This window comes from Salvelinus namaycush, chromosome 12, assembly GCF_016432855.1.
Source record: "Salvelinus namaycush isolate Seneca chromosome 12, SaNama_1.0, whole genome shotgun sequence".
NCBI lineage: Eukaryota > Metazoa > Chordata > Actinopteri > Salmoniformes > Salmonidae > Salvelinus > Salvelinus namaycush.
Window position 1 is genome coordinate 40838238 of NC_052318.1, and position 16389 is coordinate 40854626.

The 16389-nt window shown below is 42.0% G+C and overlaps 1 protein-coding gene across 1 annotated transcript in view; it reads right to left on the reverse strand.

Annotated features, from left to right (window-relative positions):
• LOC120057223 (gamma-aminobutyric acid receptor subunit beta-4-like) overlaps positions 1 to 16011 on the reverse strand; it is a 62916-nt gene extending 46905 nt beyond the window's left edge. Inside the window, exon 1 of the mRNA XM_039005757.1 lies at positions 15945 to 16011. The gene's annotated coding sequence lies outside the window, so the exon portion shown is untranslated. The remainder of the gene's footprint in view (positions 1 to 15944) is intronic.
• Positions 16012 to 16389: the final 378 nt, after the last annotated feature.

The following is a 16389-nucleotide window of genomic DNA, read 5'->3' on the forward strand; positions in this document are numbered from 1 at the left end:
TAAACTGGTTAACAACGTAATTAGAGCAGTAAAAATAAATGTTTTGTCATACCTGTGGTATACCACAGCTGTCAGCTAATCAGCATTCAGGGCTCAAACCCCTCAGTTTATAATGCATAATAAATATTAATTCAATACAAATGCATTATTGTGCTTTATAATGCCTTTTAAAAGAGTCATGCTTTATAAAGGCCTCACATATGTGTTACAGATGCATGGTGGGAAGGGGCCTGTCAGAACCGGGAGGAACCAAAAGCCCTGGGTCAGTGTTGTTCTGTGGGCTGGCCGTCCCTGTCTGTGGCTGGGGCTGTTAAATCACATAACTAACGAGTCCTGCGCCCCTCAGGCTGCTGAATGCTGTCATTTGTCTGAGATATGCTGTCCATTCGACTAATATTTGGCGCTGCAATATAAATTGCCATATAAATCAGATGCGTATGGCCACACCTTGTTTAAATTCGTAGTTCAACCTTGTGATAGTAGTCAGAGTACTCTACAGCAGGTTGGAGTATAGTACGACAACACATGGCTATAAACACACCCATATTACTACAGTAGACTAAGATAGTCAGCAACCTCCAACTAAACCCTGCAGCAAATTCAAGTTGAGAAAACTTACTTCTGGAAAGGAATTTCATATCCATTCCTACATTCCATTACACAGAAGGCTGTCTACATGTAATAATATTGAAGACGGACATATAGACAGAGTGAGATACAATTGTGCTAATTTCCCTTTTTAAAACAAATTTGGCTATAAATAATTTGACAAAGCTTTTAAAAGTAACCGCCAATGGCGGTCAAATGTTGAAAGATGTAGATAACAGAGAAGAAAAACACTTACTGAAACAATTTACAGACGACTGGTTTTTATTAGATTTCCCACAGTCCTTTAAGGCCACTTAAAACTCCAAATGATGAGCTGCTCAAAGATAATGTAATTAGGGGCTTTCAGTTCACAGTGTCATTTCTAGGAGATCTCCTATTTGACTATAGCCTTAATTATTCAGCCCTTATTGACTGATATGACCACCTGACCACCGTGATCACATGATTGTTTGGCGGACAACCTTGTTTGGAGAAATATGTGACACAAAATGATTTCTGTACTAATAAGTGGTCATCATGTGATAGTTGACAATGTCAAGCTCGGAAATTTGGATGGACTTTGATCCCAAAAAATTGTACTATCCTCAACAACATTTAAAAATACATTACAGGCCTAATGGTTTGTCAGAAGTCATGGCTGTCTCAGTCTTGCATTTGCATTGTGCGTCTTATCGTAGCATATCTTAAAACCAACCAAAGACAACATGCACTGTACTTCAGCAGCTAGTATTCTATCCCCCTGGTGAAGTCGGACTGAAAAGTCAGATATAGCCGTCTGGGATGTGCACTTTAGATTCTAATCATGGTGACTAGGATAGGTATCTCAGTACAGAAGGATCCTCTGATGCAAAGAGATAGGCAGCCTCTAATGCAGTCTGAGCGTGTGTGTGTGTCAAATCAAATCAAATCCAATTGCATTCGTCACATGCATCGTAAACAATAGGTGTGGACTAACAGTGAAATGCTTACTTACGGACCCTTCACAGCAACGCGGAGAAAGAAAATAATAGAAAAGTAAAACATGTAATAATAAAAGTATTAATAGATACACAATGAGGAATGAAAACTTGGCTATAGACAAGGGGTACCAGTACTGAGTCGATATGCAGGGGTATGAGGTAATTGAGGTAGATATGTATAGTACATGTAAGGTAACTAGGATTAAAGTGACAGATAGTAAACATGTCTGCATATGTGTGTGTGTCCGTGTGTGTCCGTGTGTGTCCGTGTGTGTGTGTGTGTGTGTGTGTGTGTGTGTGTGTGTGTGTGTGTGTGTGTGTGTGTGTGTGTGTGTGTGTGTGTGTGTGTGTGTGTGTGTGTGTGTGTGCGCCTGCCTGCGTATGTGCACCCCAAAAATCTGCGGGGACACAAAGCATGTGAGGATGGTTGGAGAATTTAGCATTTTTCAAACACCTGAAACAGCTTTTAGCTGCGATCTAGAGTCATAATGATTATACATAATTCTATGTAAAAAAAATATGTCTATTTTTCGGCTGTGTGCTTAGTCATTGTCCTGTTGGAAGGTGAACCTTTGCCCCAGTCTGAGGTCCTGAGTGCTCTGTAGCAGGTTTTCATCAAGGATCTTTCTGTACTTTGCTCCGTTCATCTTTCCCTCGATTCTGACTCGTCTCCCAGTCCCTGCCCCTGAAAAACATCCCTACAGATAATGCCTCCACCACCATGCTTCACCGTAGGGATGGTGCCAGGTTTCTTCCAGACATGACGCTTGGCATTCAGGCCAAAGAGTTCAATCTTGGTTTCATCAGACCAGAGAATCTTGTTTCTCATTGTCTGAGAGTCTTTAGGTCCCGCTTGACAAACTCCAGGTGGGCTGTTATGTGTCTTTTACTGAGGAGTGGCTTCCGTCTAGCCCTTCTACCATAAAGGCCTGATTGGTAGAGTGCTGCAGAGGTGGTTGTCCTTCTGGAAGGTTCTCCCATCTCCACAGAGGAACTCTAGAGCTCTGTCAGAGTGACTATCAGATTATTGGTCACCTCCCCGATTGGTCAGTTTGGCCGGGCTGCCAGCTCTAGGAAGAGTCTTGGTGGTTCCAAACTTCTTTCATTTAAGAATGATGGAGGCCACTGTGTTCTTGGGGACCTTCAATGCTGCAGAAATATTTTGGTACCCTTCCCCAGATCTGTGCCTCAAAACAATCCTGTCTCGGAGCTCTACGGGCAATTCCTTCAACCTCATGGCTTAGTTTTTGCACTGACCTGCACTGTCAACTGTGGGAACTGAAATAGACAGGTGTGTGCCTTTCCAAATAATGTCCAATCAATTGAATTTACCACAGATGGACACCAATCAAGTTATAGAAATATCTCTGGGATGATCAATGGAAACAGGAGGCACCTGAGCTCAATTTCGAGTCTCATAGCAAAGGGTCTGAATACTTATGTGAATAAGGTATTTCTGTTTTTTATTTTTAATACACTTGCAAAAAAATTCTCTAAAACTGTTTTCACTTTGTCATGATGGAGTATTGTGTGTAGATTGCTGAGGATTTGTATTTATTTAATCAATTTTATAATAAGGCTGTAACGTAACAAAATGTGGAAAAAGTCATATGCTTCTCTGCATCTCTACTAAAATCTGGATAAAAGATTGAAAGCAATGTGAGTCTTATTCAGTACATTTAGTTATTGCTTGTTTTTTTAAAGTCTACCAAACTGGACAGCAGGCATGCTAACTAAGATAGTTAGATAAGCTAGCTACTCTAACTTGATTAATAGCCTGAAATTGATTCTTCGTAGCTAGTTTTAAGGTTGGGAGATTGGGAACCTATCTGGGCTAGCTAAAGCCATCTTCATAAAATTGCTAGGTGGCTAGTAGTAAACAGGAAAAATCTGAGGGTCCACGTGCCCCTGTGCCTATCGGCATGACTCCTCTGTGTGCCGGAGTGGTCAGGAGTGTGTATTTGGGAGCGTGTATGCATGTGTGTATTTATCTGAAAGAGGGAAAGAGAGGGTATTGGTGACTAAGATGGGGATGAAAAGGGATAGATTAAGACTGTTAGTGCTGTGTGTGTGTGTGTGTGTGTGTGTGTGTGCGTGCGTGCGTGCGTGCGTGCGTGCGTGCGTGCGTGCGTGCGTGCGTGCGTGCGTGCGTGCGTGCGTGCGTGCGTGAGCGACCGTGCCTGTGTTCATGCGGGAGGGGCTTTAGTTCTGACCACATGCTCCCAGCGCTGTGACTTCCCTGCAGTGACAGAGGGATGGTGATGTGTCCTCACATCGTTGAAATGAACAAATTCAAGTGCAACACATTACTTACTGCTGAAATCACACCACATCTTTCTCTCCCTATTGTCATCACAAAGAAAAATCTAAAGGGGAGAAATTCCCTTGTCACAAAAACCCTTAGTGTATCATAGCCTTGGGTGTGACATGTCGCATATCCAGGCAACTTCCCTTTTCAATTTTGCTAATTAAACACTGGACCATGTTTTATATGATCTGACCGTAAATGGGCGCCTTGGTCATGAGACCATCCATGTGTGGGGCAACATGGGGCTGTCTTTGTTGAAAGGCCTGGCTCCAAATGACAAACCACAATCTCGTAACAATCAAGGTTGTCAAAAGCTGACCTGATAAGAGGTTGTAAATAAAGCCTTTATAGGAGGTCATTCATGTAATGGCAGCATCTCTGAGACAACAGCAGATTCCATTTCCTTTTTATGGTGGAATTGTTACACCGTGCATTCAGAAAGTATTCAGACCCTTCCCCTTTTCCCAGTGGTGGAAAAAGTACTCAATTGTCATATTTGAGAAAAAGTAACGATCCCTATATCGAAAATGACTCAAGTAAAAGTGAAAGTCACGCAGCAAATTACTACTTGAATAAAAGTCTAAAAGTATTTGGTTTTAGATATACTTAAGTATCAAAAGTAAATATGAATGCAAACATATACTTAATTACCAAAAGAAAAAGTATAAATCATTTCACATTCTTTATACTAAGCAAACCAGACAGCACGATTTTCTTGTTTTTTAAATTTACGGATCGCCAGGGGCACACTCCAATACTCAGACTTCATTTACAAATGAAGCATTTTGTGTTTAGTGAGTCCACCAGAGGCTGTAGGGATGACCAGGGATGTTCAATTGAGAAGTGTGTGAATTGGACCATTTCCCTGTCCTGCTAAGAAATGAAATGAAATGAAATGCAACAAGTACTTTTGGGTGTCAGGGAAAATGTGTGGAGTAAAAAGTACATAATTGTTTTTAGGAATGTTGTGGAGTAAAAGTAAAAGTCGTCAAAAATATCAATAGTAAAGTACAGATACTCAAAAAAAACACTTAAGTAATATTTTAAAGTATTTTTACTTAAGTACTTAACACCATTGCCTTTTCCACATTTTGTTGCGTTACAGCCTTACTCTAAAATGGATTCAAGAAAAATGTTTCCTTATCAACCTACAAACAATACTCCATAACAAAGCGAAAACATTTTTTTTGCAAATGTATATAAAAAAAAAAAACAGACCTTATTTACATAAGTATCCAGAATATTCAGTTCCTCTGTGGAGATGGGAAAACCTTCCAGAAGGACGACCATCTCTGCAGCACTCTACCAATCAGGCCTTTATGGCAGAGTGGACAGACGCCACTCCTCAGTAAAAGGTACATGACAGCCCACCTAAAGGACTGTCAGACTATGAGAAACAAGATTCTCTGGTCTGATGAAACCAAGATTTAACTATTTGGCCTGAATGCCAAGCATCACGTCTGGAGGAAACCTGGCACCATCCCTACAGTGAAGCCTGGTGGTGGCAGCATTACATTTTACATTTTAGTCATTTAGCAGACGCTCTTATCCAGAGCGACTTACAGTAGAGTGCAAGGTATAATAAAGGCATACATTTTATTACATTTTTTTACATTTCATTACATTTTACATGCTGAGACAAGGATATCCCTACCGGCCAAACCCTCCCTAACCCGGACGACGCTATGCCAATTGTGCGTCGCCCCACGGACCTCCCGGTTGCGGCCGGCTGCGACAGAGCCTGGGCGCGAACCCAGAGACTCTGGTGGCGCAGCTAGCACTGCGATGCAGTGCCCTAGACCACTGCGCCACCCGGGAGGTCTATCCCCACAGCATCCCCACAGCATCATGCTGTGGGGATGTTTTTCAGCATCAGGGACTGGGAGACGAGTCAGGATTGAGGGAAAGATGAACAGAGCAAAGTACAAAGAGATCCTTGATGAAAACCTGCTCCAGAGCACTAAGGACCTCACCTTCCAACTGGACAACGATCCTTAGCCCACAGCCAAGACAACGCAGGAGTGGCTTCAGGACAAGTCTCTGAAAATAGCTGTGCAGCAACGCTTGAGAGGATCTGCAGAGAAGAATGTGAGAAACTCCCCAAATACAGGTGTACCAAGCTTGTAGCATCATACCCAATAATACTCAAGGCTGTAATCGCTGCCAATGGTGCTTCAACAAAGATACTGCGTAAAGGGTCTGAATACTTATGTAAATGTGATATTTCAGTTTAACATTTTTTATACATTTGCAAAAATGTATAAAGAACAGTTTTTGCTTTGTCATTATGGGGTATTGTGTGTAGATTGATTAGGGGGGAAAAATATAATTTAATCAATATTTAGAAAAAGGCTATAACTTAACAAAATGTAGAAAAAGTCAAGGGATCTGAATACTTTCCGAATGCACTGTATAAATCCATACATTAACAGGCCATAGGTGCATAAAAACATTTGTTCAATTAGAGGGGCAGTGTACTTTATGATTTAAGAGACTCTTGTCTACATTCAAACTAGCAGTTGACAACATCCCTCATATTGACTACATAAGAGCATTTATACTGAACAAAAATATAAACACAACATGCAAAAATGTCTAAGATTTTTCAGAGTTACGGTTCATATGAGGAAATCAGTCAATTGAAATAACTTTATTAGGCCCTAATCTATGGATTCCACATGACTGGGAATACAGATATGCGTCTGTTGGTTACAGATACCTTACCAAAAAATGGGCCTCACAATGAGCCTCAGGATCTCGTAGCAGTATTTTTGCGCATTCAAATTGCCAATCAATATAATGCAATTGTGTTCGTTGTCTGTAGCTTATGCCTGCCCATACCATAACCCCACCGCCACCATGGGGCACTCTGTTCACAATGTTGACATCAGCAGACCGCTCGCCCACACAACGCAATACACGTGGTCTGCGGTTGTGATGCCGGTTGAACGTATTGCCAAATGCTCTAAAACGACATTGGAGGCAGCTTATGGTAGAGAAATGAAGAATCAATTCTCTGCCAACAGCTCTGGTGGACCTTCCTGCAGTAAGCATGCCAATTGCAAGCTCCCTCAAAACTTGAGACATCTGTGGCATTGTGTTGTGTGACAAAACTGCACATTTTAGAGTGGCCTTTTATTGTCCCCAACACAAGCTACACCTGTGTAATGATCATGCTGTTTAATCAGCTTATTGATATGCCACACCTGTCAGGTGGATGGATAATCTTGGCAAAGGAGAAATGCCCACTAACAGGGATGTAAACAAATTTGTGTTCAAAAATTTAGAGAAATAAGCTTTATGTGCATTTGGGAAATGTTTGGGATGTTTAATTTCAGCTCATGAAACATGGGACCAACACTTGTTGTGTTTATATTCTTGCTCAGTGTAGTTTTGAGTGACTACAACTAGCCCATTGACTTGGTTGCATTTTTTAAAAGACAATGAAGAGTCTTGAAACAACACCAAATAAACAAAACATTGAGAACGCACTTTACTTTGGTCCTACTCTAAGAAGGAACAGAGACAAGAGAGGTTCAACGTTGACAGATAAACACTCTCTCTCTCTCCTTATCTTTTTCTTATAATTTTTCCTATTGTCAAGATATATTAGCCAAGGCTAAAGCAAGACGATTCTACAGAAATATAACAATACAATGAATGTATTGCCATATATAAACCAACCACTGGCCTTACCACCATGACCCATTATAGGGCTGGGCGGAACACTGTATTTGACTAAATACCGGAATTGATGCACAGACCAGTTTGGGGTTTTACTTTACCTTCTCTAACGATATTTGAATGTTTGGTTTGTTAAATGTGATACGCCTTGTGTAACGTCCATTTTTATAGTTTACTCCGCTACTTGAGTCATCCCTCTGCGCTCTCTCTCTCTCTCTCTCTCTCTCCACGCCGCTTTCCACACAGACCTAGTCCCATCCCCTGTCACTCAAGGAGCGAATTTTTTGTTACTTGACCACGAGACACTTTCGTTCAGTCTGCATAGTCAGTGCAGCACATGCAATAATGTTGATTACAACAATGTTTCCAATTTGATCTTAATGTAGATCCACAAGCGTTCTATAATTACAACATTAGTTTGTGTTTCTTACATCTGCAAACAGCTAGTTTGTATTTTCTTAGCCAGTTAAGCTAAATCATGTTACCCACTAATGCTAATCGCTAATTAGCTGGGTGGCTAACTAGCTAATTAAAGTACTGAGTCAGTGCAAACGTACTCATTTTTCAACTCTTCCTTTAAACAGCTTGGAAAATTCCAGAAAATTATGTCATGGCTTTAGAAGCTTCTGATAGGCTAATTGACATCATTTGAGTAAATTGGAGGTGTACCTGTGGATGTATTTCAAGGCCTACCTTCAAACTCAGTGCCTCTTTGCTTGACATCATGGGAAAATCAAAAGAAATCAGCCAAGAAATTGTAGACCTCCACAAATCTGGTTCATCATTGGGAGCAATTTCCAAACGCCTGAAGGTACCACGTTCGTCTGTACAAACAATAGTACGCAAGTATAAACACCATGGGACCTCGAAGCCGCCATACCGCTCAGGAAGGAGACGCGTTCTGTCTCCTAGAGATGAACGTACTGTGGTGTGAAAAGTGCAAATCAATCCAAGAACAACAGCAAAGGACCTTGTGAAGATGCTGGAGGAAACAGGTACAAAGTATCTATATCCACAGTAAAACGAGTCCTATATTGACATAACCTGAAAGGCCGCTCAGCAAGGAAGAAGCCACTGCTCCAAAACCGTCATAAAAAAGCCAGACTACGGTTTGCAACTGCACATGGGGACACAGATCGTACTTTTTGGAGAAATGTCCTCTGGTGTGATGAAACATAAATAGAACTGTTTGGACATAATGACCATCGTTATGTTTGGAGGAAAAAGGGGGAGGCTTGCAAGCCGAAAAACACCATCCCAACCGTGAAGCACGGGGGTGGAAGCATCATGTTGTGGGGGTTCTTTATTGCAGGAGGGACTGGTGTACTTCACAAAATAGATGGCGTCATGAAGCAGGAAAATTATGTAGATATATTGAAGCAACATCTCAAGACATCAGTCAGGAAGATAAAGCTTGGTCGCAAATGGGTCTTCTAAATGGACAATGACCTCAAGCATACTTCCAAAGTTGTGGCAAAATGGCTTAAGGACAACGAAGTCAAGGTATTGGAGTGGCCATCACAAAGCCCTGACCTCAATCCCATAGACAATTTGTGGGCAGAACTGAAAAAGCGTGTGCGAGCAAGGAGGCCTACAAACCTGACTCAGTTACAGAAGCTCTGTCAGTAGGATGGGCCAAAATTCACCCAACTTATTGTGGGAAGCTTGTGGAAGGCTACCCAAAACGTTTGACCCAAGTTAAACAATTTAAAGGCAATGCTACCAAATACTAATTGAGTGTATGTAAACTTCTGACCCACTGGGAATGTGATGAAAGAAATAAAAGCTGAAATATATCATTCTCTGTCACGCCCTGACCATAGAGAGCTGTTTATTCTCTATGTTGGTTAGGTCGGGGTGTGATTAAGGGTGGGTTATCTGGGGGAATTATATATCTATGTTGGCCTGGTATTGTCCCAATCAGAGGCAGCTGTTAATTGTTGTCTCTGATTGGGGATCATATTTAGGTGGCCATTTCCCCATTGTGCTTTGTGGGATCTTGTCTAGGTATAGTTGCCAATGAGCACTACTCTGAGCTTCACATTTTCATTTGTTTGCTTTATTGTTTTTTGTTCTTTAAGTTTCTCTTCCTAATAAAAGGATGGAAACATACCACGCTGCATCTTGGTCCACTCCTTATAACGATTGTGACAGAAGACCCACCACAAACGGACCAAGCAGCATGGCCAGGAGGAGCAGACATCCTGGACATGGGAGGATATCTTGGACGGTGAGGGGTCCTGGACATGGGAGGAGATCCTGGCTGGAAAGGATCGCCTTCCATGGGAGCAGACGGAGGCAGCGAGGGAGGAACAACGACGACACCGGGGTTCGCGGCCACGACGGAAGCACGAGAGGCAGCTTCAATTTGTTTTGGGGGGGGAGGCACACGGGGTGGTACACGGGGTGGTTGGCGGAGCCAGGTTTCAGACCAGAGCCATCTCCCCGCACTCGCTTTAAGGAGCGTGTGACCGTTCAGGCACCATGTTATGCGGTGATACACACTGTGTCTCCAGTGCGCATTCACAGCCTGGTGCGCTCGGTGCCAGCTCTCCGCACTTGCCGTGCAAAAATGAGCATGCAGCCAGGACGGGTTGTGCCGGCTCAGCGCTCCTGGTCTTCAGTACGTCTCCTCGGACCAGGATATCCTGCGCTGGATCTATGCACTGTGTTTCCAGTGCGCCTTCACACCCCAATGCGTCCTGTGTCAGCGCCCCGCACTTGCCGGGCTAAAGTGAGCATCCAGCCAGGACGGGTTGTGCCAGCTACGCTCTAGACCTCCAGTGCGCCTCCACAGTCCAGTACGTCCTGTGCCTCCTCCCCGCACTCGCCCTGAGGTGCTTGTCATCAGCCCGGTGCCACCTGTACCGGTCCCTCGCATCAGGCCTCTAGTGCGCCTCCACAGTCCAGTACGTCCTGTGCCTCCTCCCCGCACTCGCCCTGAGGTGCGTGTCATCAGCCCGGTGCCACCTGTACCGGTCCCACGCATCAGGCCTCTAGTACGCCTCCACAGTCCAGTACGTCCTGTGCCTGCTCCTCGCGCTCGTCCTGAGGTGCGTGTCACCAGCCCGGTACCACCAGTGCCGGTCCACTCCTTATAACGATCGTGACATTCTCTCTACTATTATTCTGAAATGTCACATTCTTGAAATAAAGTGTTGATCCTAACTGACTTAAGACAGGGAATTTTTACTAGGATTAAATGTCAGGAATTGTGAAAAACTGAGTTTAATAAATGTATTTGGCTAAGGTGTATGTAAACTTCCGACTTCAACTGTAGTTGGCTAATACAGCCTGATACCAGTGCTGGTGGAGGCCTAAATCAGCATGTTGTTTGTGCAACAGTATCTTCTAAATCAAAGAGGATTAGGCGAAGCATGAATATGTTTGCTATATGACTAAAGATTTAATAAAGCCAAAGATTATAGGGTCCCCTAGGAAACACAAAATTAGTGCAGGAAATGCAGAAATTGATGGAAATGCAGGAAATTATTTTAGGCTGAAGTTGAATTGAACAGTATAAACAATCGGAATGGAGAAAGACCCATTGAAATCATTTAGAATGTATGTGTTGCCACCCTAGGATCACGCACTACTCATAAAGCAAATGTAGAACTTTTATTAATCAAAAACATAAAATACCGTCAGATACCATCATACCTTCAAAAATTTGAAAAATACCATGATAGGAATTTTTGCCCATATCGCCCTTATCATCATCCTCCTCCTCCTCCTCATCAACATCAAGCACTTTGATGTATTATTTCCCTACCTTGATTGTCTGTCTAGTTACCTCAATACATAATCAGATTCGACAGAGCACCTGGGTGGTTTGGATTGTGCTTAGCACAGGCTATTTCTCAGTCAGACAGTACACTACATCCATGGGCTATTTGTTGAGAGGTAAGAGCCAAAGCCTATAATCTACACAAACATGAAAGGAGTAAAAGAGGTAAGAAACACAAGGCCTCAGCATCGGCAACTAACCCAACACTGAATATTACAGAAACATAGCAGAGGAGAGTGCAGTGAGATGGAAAAGCTGTCTTTATTGTTTCACCATACTATCTTAACATTTTGCTAACCTCGCTGATCATACTCTGGACTATATGTAAATAAACTGCAAAATTAGACACAGATACGCTTAGAGAAAAGTCACAGTAGCCCTTGTTGTCATTCACGCTACAAAGTAAAGGTTGACTAGTTTGTCCTTAAACTAAAGCATAAAGAATGAAATCCAATTTATATGATTCCCCTTAGTAGTGGAGGTAGGTGGATGTGGGGGTGGGGAGATAGTGTGTGAAAGCCTGATGTTGGATTGTGTTGACCGTTTTAGGGCTCTGTCAGTTGAATTCCAGTTTGGCTCAGAGATCAATGAAGAGGCGAGGGGACAGGGGGCTGTGTGGAGCGAGTGCAGCCTGCATTTTCATGAAGATCTACCAGCGATAAGGCCACCACACATCAACTGGTTCCCACGGCAGCACCCTGGGCAAGCCAGGATTCAACCATTTAAACCACAGGCCCTATCATCGACAAGTATAGCGTTCTGGGTCAGTTTTCTCTATTCTGGTTCCAGCACAATAGCTTCAAATATCTCAGTCCAGCATGGGGCACCAATTAAAAGGCCTCCCTCATTCTTTTGGCTCTCCAGAGCTGAAGTTGGTCAGCAGTTGTGTCAGGACAGAAGTGGCTGATTGATGATGGAGTTATCAGGATGTGATGGACTACAGCTCCCTGGCCTGAGGCAGCCGTGGCTGGAGGAAGAGGCGCTGCCGCTGCCTGCCCGGGACACTCAGACTAACAACTTAGTGTGCTGCAGTGTGGAGGAGCAATGGGAACTGACTAGAGCTGCAAAGCAAGGAGAGAGCTGGACGAGAAAAAGCTTAATGCAATGTTTTTATGGTGACCTCAAGTGTAGACCGCTAAGCAAGGCATAATTCAAAGGCGCGCGAGAGAGAGAGCGACATCCCAAATACACAATAGCACATCTCTGTCAAAGGAGCTCTTTTCTAGCTTGACGTTAATCACTGAGAGAGAAAAAAGAGGAGAGAAAAGTACAACAAATAAAGACATAATGGCTGAATTATGTTTTACAACCGTTTTTGTTGTTGAAACCCTGTTTAAGTTTCAGGTATCTGATCATGGTTGTTACTGTGCTTTTTACAACAACACCGATTGGCTGCTTTAATGTTCAAGCAAAAATAACATGTTTTTTAGATAACATGTAAGTGATTAAAATATGTGTATTTTAAGGTACTATGATTATATTGTGATTATGTATATATATATATAGTACCAGTCAAAAGTTTGGACACACCTACTCATTCAAGGGTTTTTCTTTATTTTTACTATTTTCTACATTGTACAATAATAGTGAAGACATCAAAACTATGAAATAACACATATGAAATCATGTAAAACCCCAAAAAGTGTTAAACAAATCAAAATATATTTTATATTTGAGATTCTTCAAAGTAGAAACCCTTTGCCTTGATGACCACTTTGCACACTCTTGGCATTCTCTCAACCAGCTTCATGAGGTAGTCACATGGAATGAATTTCAATTAACAGGTGTGCCTTGTTAAAAGTTAATTTGTGGAATTTATTTCCTTCTTAGTGCGTTTGTGCCAATCAGTTGTGTTGTGACAAGGTAGGGGTGTTATACAGAAGATAGCCCTATTTAGTAAAAGACCAAGTCCATACTATGGCAAGAACAGCTCAAATAAACAAAGAGAAACTACAGTCTATCATTACTTTAAGACATGAAGGTCAGTCAATACGGAACATTTTAAGAACTTTGAAAGTTGCTTCAAGCGCAGTCACAAAAACCATCAAGCTCTATGATTAAACTGGCTCTCATGAGGACCGCCACAGGAAAGGAAGACCCGGAGTTACCTCTGCTGCAGAGGATGAGTTCATTAGAGTTACCAGCCTCAGAAATTGCAGGCCAAATAAATGCTTCACAGAGTTGAAGTAACAGACACATCTCAACATCAACTGTTCAGAGGAGACTGCGTAAATCAGGCCTTAATGGGTGAATTGCTGCAAAGAAACCACTACTAAAAGACACCAACAAGAAGGAGAGACTTGCTTGGGCCAAGAAACAAGAGCAATGGACATTAGACCAGTGGAAATCTGTCCTTCGTTCTGATGAGTCCAAATGTGAGATTTTTGGCTCCAACCGCCATGTCTTTGTGAGACGCAGAGCAGGTGAAGGGATGATCTCTGCATCTGTGGTTCCCAGCGTGAAGCATGGAGGAGGATGTGTGATGGTGTGGGGGTGCTTTGCTTTTGACACTGTCTGTGATTTATTTAGATTTATTTAGAACCAGCATGGCTACCACAGCATTCTGCAGCGATACACCATCCCATCTGGTTTGTGCTTAGTGGGACTATCATTTTTTTTTTCAAGACAATGACCCAAAACACATCTCCAGGCTGAGTAAAGGCTATTTGACCAAGAAGGAAAGTGATGGAGTGCTGCATCAGATGACCTGGCCTCCAAAATCACCCGACCTCAACCCAATTGAGATGGTTTGAGATGAGTTGGACCGCAGAGTGAAGGAAAACTCCTTCAAGACTGTTGGAAAAGCATTCCTCATGAAGCTGGTTGAGAGAATGCCAAGAGTGTGCAAAGCTGTCATTAAGGCAAAGGGTGGCTACTTTGAAGAATCTCAAATATAAAATATATTTTGATTTGTTTAACACTATTTTGGTTACTACATGATTCCATATGCGTTATTTCATAGTTTTGATGTCTTCACTATTATTCTACAATGTAGAAAATAGTAAAAAATAAAGAAAAACTCTTGAATTAGTAGGTGTGTCCAAACTTTTGACTGGTACTGTATATATATATATAATCAGCTGTTACCATAATCACATGTGTCACCAGCTGTGCTTGACCTTGATCACTCATTCGACTAGATCTGCTCTTATTGATGTCTTGAATGCATACGATCAGACAAACTGATCTGCTCTGATTGATGTCTTGAATGCATACGATCAGACAAACAGATCTGCTCTTATTGATGTCTTGAATGCATACGATCAGACAAACAGATCTGCTCTTATTGATGTCTTGAATGCATACGATCAGACAAACAGATCTGCTCTAATTGATGTCTTGAATGCATATGATCAGACAAACAGATCTGCTCTTATTGATGTCTTGAATGCATACGATCAGACAAACAGATCTGCTCTGATTGATGTCTTGAATGCATACGATCAGACAAACTGATCTGCTCTTATTGATGTCTTGAATGCATACGATCAGACAAACAGATCTGCTCTTATTGATGTCTTGAATGCATACGATCAGACAAACTGATCTGCTCTTATTGATGTCTTGAATGCATACGATCAGACAAACAGATCTGCTCTAATTGATGTCTTGAATGCATACGATCAGACAAACAGATCTGCTCTGATTGATGTCTTGAATGCATACGATCAGACAAACAGATCTGCTCTAATTGATGTCTTGAATGCATACGATCAGACAAACTGATCTGCTCTTATTGATGTCTTGAATGCATACGATCAGACAAACAGATCTGCTCTAATTGATGTCTTGAATGCATACGATCAGACAAACAGATCTGCTCTGATTGATGTCTTGAATGCATACGATCAGACAAACAGATCTGCTCTGATTGATGTCTTGAATGCATACGATCAGACAAACAGATCTGCTCTGATTGATGTCTTGAATGCATATGATCAGACAAACCGACCCCACTCAGTTATAAGGCTGTTATGACAGAATTATCTTTCAAGATAATGCTGTTGCTTTCCTATTACTATTGAAGTAACATTTAAACCTCACAAATGAGCTTTCATTTTATACAACTTTCTCTTTTTGTCAGTGTTTTGCCAGTACGACTGACAAACTGGACAATAATAAACGTATTTTGCCTGCCCTACATTTTAGAGAGGACTGAACTCACTGCTATGGTTACAGTCTGAATCACTTGTCTTCAGCTTGTTTTCAAAACTCACCACTCTAGTGGTTCAACCCATTATGTTGTTCTCTACAATTATACCAATCTACTAACCTAGATTCCCACTATTAATTGCTTCGGTAGGTAAACGCTTCATGTCTTTTTCTATTACAAAGACTTTGTGTACTAGCATAACCCTTGGTTAACAATCTGTCAGTGTAGCTGCACATCAAGAAACCTAGTGTTAGACAGGTTCTGTATGCGCCCCACTTCTAGAGAACAAGCCATCTTCCATATGTGGTGGTTAATAGATGCGGAGCAAATGAGATGGTAGCAGTCACTTCAAAGCCTATGCCTTTGGTGTTCCAAAAGGCTAACAATTCAAATGGTTTCAGAAAAATAACAAGCAATAGCACAGGTGCAATATATCTCACACACCTCCAAAATCAGGCCTTAGACGGATGTCATACCCCTTCAGCAACTTGTCCACGGTGGCCTTGGCCACAGATATTCCGGTTTGTCCAGTGGAGGTGCTGTGGAAAGAAATCAGTTTTAAGACCCTGTCAGGAGCCATGAGTTGAAACTAAACATGAAGCTCAGTTAGCCTACTTTTGAACATGTTTCACATTACACTTGTAGCCTTCAACTTGCTCAATATTCAGTAGCAAACCTCAAAGATGACATTTCAATATTTCTGACATTTCTAATTGGTAAGTCTATGGCAACAACCACTGCTTTAGTGGGGGTTGGGAGCCTGCTTTCTTGAAGTGATCTGAATTAGGCTACACCTGGCATGCTAAAGACTCAGCTCTTACATCTAATTGCATGTGTCAGTGGGACATTGAGAAACACATAAGTATTTAAATTCCGTAATTAAATAAAA